Raw genomic sequence first — 4,774 nt, 5'->3', positions numbered from 1 at the left:
TGTCACTCTATTTTACAAATAGTTTCAAAGAATGTGTTGAGGTTAGAGTTTTCTGAGAGAGGAATTAGAATATGGTTGCACCTTGGGCAATTTCTACTGGGCCACTTAACTTTGCAACCTACCATCCTCTTCCTTCCAATTCTAAAAGGAACATACATAAATTCATGAGAGATGGGAAGGTTACTACAGATTAACACATAAGAGCATTTTCCATAGCTATAAACATCTTGGGAGTTAATCATGGAGATGTTGTAGTCTATTTATTTGTTGAAACTCTCATTCAAATAGCTACAAATTGGTTCTATTACTTGGCTGATGGATCTATTATGAATTGGAATACCATGAGAGTAGCTTTTGAAGATCATTTTAAAAGCGTTGAAAATGAATATGCCTTGTTGGTTCAACTGACATTAGTGAAGAAGTTACCTTCTACAGGTATGAGAGATTTTGTTGCTAGTCTCAATAAGATCATTCATAAGATTCCAACAGCAAGTAGACCTACAACAGGTAACTTGAAAACATTTTTCATAAGTGTTATGCCTCCTGACATAGGCTTTGAATTGAGAAGATCTAAACCTGTAGATTTGGAGGTAGCTCAAAGAATTGCTATAGAATTAGAGGATGATATGATTGTTGTAGGAAGGTGGAATCATGAAATTCATAATAGAGCTAGCATTAGTGAGCTTACTTTTGAGGAAGAGATGATTCAAAAGTTGTCCAATGAGTTGATTTCTTTGAAAAGACATCTCCCAAAATTCAACAATCCATATCAAAGAGGTTTTTCAGAGCAGGTTGGTGAATGTAGTAATAAACCTTTGCAGTTGCTTAGACCACACCAAACATTAGCAATTGAGGCTCCACATGAGAGGGTGAATGGTAGCAAGACTACATCATATTCCAATGGAAACGTTGGAAATTTATTCTAAGAATATGAATCAGACTGGAAAAAACAAGATGCAAAGGTAGCTATTAATTCAAAAGTTCCTCCAGCAAGACAAACACAACCAATATCTAAAATGCATAGCATTGATGTAAGTTCTAAAAAGGATGTTTCGTTTTCTCCCATCTTCCCTGCTTTGAGAGAACCTAAATTCTCTTTATCCTTAGTATTACAATAGATGAGCCATCAACATGAAGAAAGCAATTGGCATGAAAAGAATTTCTAGCCTGAACCACCACAAGAAGAGGAAAAGGTTGTTTTTATTCCTTGTTACTCAACAGCATTTCCTTTGGAATCATTAATTGCACCTTTAGATTCTTCATTTGAGGTTGAAAATAAGACTTTCTTTCCTAATGATGAACATAATGAGAAGATTTTGGAAAATGCTCTACGTATATCTAAAATTAAATGTCAAGAGCACACTACAAATAGTTCAGAAGTTATTAAAGAAGATGTTCAAGGATTATCTTTTTTTGATAAAAATTACAAAGTCAATTAGGAGGAGGTAGTTCCTATAGTAGATTGTAATCTGGATGCTTCCCAAGAACTTATGAGTGTGAATCTAGAACCATCATCAGTATTGCAAATAGAAAAATTAGTTCTATATCATCATACTAAAATTATTGAAGCTAAAGAAATTGCTTTAACTGCTGCAGAGAGTAAGGAGATGATGACTGAAGTAGAGGACAATGCTGCTCATGGACAAGATGAGCAATCACTTCTTTTAGTTGAATCACTTGAGGCTATAGAAAGTTTCCCTAAGGTATGTGATGTTGATATCATTAGTCAAGTTATCTCAGAAAATGATATGTATCAAGAGAACATTAAACAAATAGCGGACATACATACTAGTGATAGCATCCATGATACTGAAAATATAGGCCAATTTTTTTTTCATAACTATTGATAAATTAATCAAAGCTAATGAGGATAGAATTAGTGAGCATAATGATGATGACATTTTGATGGATGGTCTGATGTTGTGGGACAATAAAGTTCAAAATTCTCAGGAAGGTCTCAGTCCAAAATAGGGTATGTGTTATGAAGATAATCCAACATTCAATTGGTCTCTATTGCAGCCAAAGCATGAAAGTATAGAAAAATTTCATGAGGAAGTTTATGCTGAAAAATGGTTATTTGGAAAATTACCATTGCTTGAAAGGTTGCTGAATTGGTCCTGTTCTCATAAAAGTAAGGGGTTGCTGATGAACTTAAAGAATTCATACATAAGAAAACCTCTAAATCTGAAAGGGTCATATTTCTCTTGGCTTGTAAATGGCTTTGCTTGATCAATATAGGATTCTTCTCATATAAGGTTTGTCTAGTTTTCCCATCTTATATGATGTCTTTTTGTTGCGTTTTGTTTGTTTTGTTTTCTTTCCTATTTTGATGTTTCTTTTGTTAAGTTTTTTTGTTTACTAGTTTACAAAACCAGAGATTCAAGATTCCTCACTCAAGCATGGGAATGTTTAAGTCCCCAGTCAGAGCCAGCTATTGCCCCACTTTTCACCCTATACCTATGTTGTTAAAGTGAAAGATTTTGAAGCCATAGTTTTTCTAGTTTGATTTGTGTCCTTCATAGGTAGGCTATCCTTGTTGGGTTTCCCTTTCTCTTGCCCTCATTTATAAGCTAGGTACGTTGGTTCAAAGTCTTGTCATGATGGGTAGGTGATAGATCCCAACTTGGCAAGGATATCATGCTTTCATTGATGATATTCTCCGATGAAGAATGAATGTGAAGCTGTGATCTTGAGGCATATACAAGGGACCTAATGAAAGTTTTTCTCACATGATTGATGTAATTATAGGTTTGGCATTTGAAACTTTTGAGTTTCACTCTGTGGGGTAGTGTGTACAATTTAGTTGATAAGGCTTCTTTTATCTTAATGTGTACATTGGTTATAAAAGTAGAGCTTGTGATATTGAAGTCCTCATCTCAAATGATAACTAGTTTTGGAAGGGAAGTTTTAATTAAAAGATGCATTAAAAGCTAATCTTTTGAAGAATTGTTAATACAATGTGAATTAGCAAAGTTCATTGGGTTGTTTGAGTTTGCTAGCATGGTTCTCTAGGCTCTTAGTTTGAACTAGCAGAATCTGAAATAAAAATCAGAAGATTGGCAATGAGTAGTGAACAATCAAATCTCAACATTAGAACATCAGATAGGACATAACAAATTAATTCAACGCATTATTTAGAAGAAATTGAGGAGGATGATTTCTTTTCCATGATGAAACACATTCCTAAAGTCAGGCTTGTAAAAGTTGGAGAAATTGAAAGATCATTTAGATGGGGACCTTTTCTTCCTTTTCACCTGGATGGTTCTTTATCACATGTCCTATTAATTTTATCAAAGCATAGGCTAAAGGAAATTTGTGTGGTTGAACCACTTGATATGCATGTTAAAGGTTTCATCACTCAGGATGCAGTAGTGCAAATCCTTCTTCAATGTAGTGGATTGGAGTGGTTTGACATGATAACACAAAAAGAACTATTTGAATTTGGGTTGATTCCATAAGGAGAAAACTTCTAAAACAAATTGTCAACTTATATGGAAACTCCCATGTAATTGATTCCATTGACTACTTGTGGAAATATCGAATTAGTGTAGTTCGGATTATTGATCATAAATCAAGAGAAGTTCTTGGCAATATAAGGAACACAAATATGCATCTTTTTCTTGATGATCAGAGGACTTTTAACCAAAGGAGAACCATGACTATTGAGGAATTCATAAAGTTAGATGAGCAGAACATTGAACCAAGCTCTTCTTCCACTAATGCAATGCAAACAGATTTTGCTGCTCCTCTATCAGCTGGAATTCTACATTTGAAGAATATTTCACTTCCAAAAATGATGGATCCTTCCACAAGTCAAATAGCTAACACTATAAAAATAGTCATGGAAAGAGTTGTTTAGGCACATGATGTTTTTGATAAAATGCACTAGAGAAATGTTTCTTTTTGGACAACAATAATAGCAGGTTATCGAATGCATGGTGCTGGACAATGAAGTGCTTTATGATTTTTTCTTCAGAACATTAAAGCTAACAATCCCTACTTTTGAATATCTTAACCATTTTTTATCCAAAACAATGAGATTACACAATCCTTGCTAGGTGGAGAATTGCATGTCTTGCAATCTGCTTTTGTATGGCTTAAATAGTACTGTGCAACTTTATCTTTAAGAAAGCTTATTTGATGATCAATTCATATTTTTCCATTTACGGAGAAGGTTCCCATCTTTAGCATATGTTTGCTCTCAATTTTAGTGTAGAATGGGATTGATCATAACTTTCAAAAGTTTATTTCATGCATATTAATAAAAGGATAAAGTTGAAATCTAAGTGCGCCATGGGCATTTTTGCACCTAAAATGCTAAGACCTACTGACCTTTATCTCTGTGATTTCAAATTCTTTTCAAAATCCAACAATCTAGGTCATTTTGAAATGCTTCAATGAAGATTTTACCTTCAGACTATATGCCCTAAAAATGTCTACAAAGGGGTGAGGTGGAAATTTGAGTTTTGAGTGCATTGGGATCATTTGTGCACTTGATTTGCATAAACCTACCAACTTTTACCTTTATGGTTTGAAAGTCTTTTTAAATTTTTTATCATATAAAGGTTAACACTCCTCATTTATAAAGCATGTCTTGTAGCTGGTGCAATGAGAAATACCTACCATACAAAATAAAAGAATGTGATATATGCTGACAAACTATCTTGTGAAACATTGAGAAAAGGTGTATTTGCAACTAGGACAGCTTTCATATTTATTACCTTAGTTCTAAATTTGATGTATTACATAAAACTTGCCAAAGCTAGAGATGGTG

General features: G+C 33.8%; 1 pseudogene; it reads left to right on the top strand.

Moving 5' to 3' along the window:
• The first annotated feature begins 341 nt into the window (after positions 1 to 341).
• Positions 342 to 3,859, top strand: LOC149576726 (uncharacterized; annotated as a pseudogene).
• The last annotated feature ends 915 nt before the right edge of the window (positions 3,860 to 4,774 follow it).

The sequence above is a fragment of the Cupressus sempervirens genome, chromosome 1 (assembly GCF_028749045.1).
Source record: "Cupressus sempervirens isolate cs-2001-9-10 chromosome 1, ASM2874904v1, whole genome shotgun sequence".
In the NCBI taxonomy this organism is placed as follows: Eukaryota; Viridiplantae; Streptophyta; class Pinopsida; order Cupressales; family Cupressaceae; genus Cupressus; species Cupressus sempervirens.
Note: the sequence above shows the minus strand (reverse complement) of the source record. Positions and strands in the feature narration are given on the sequence as shown.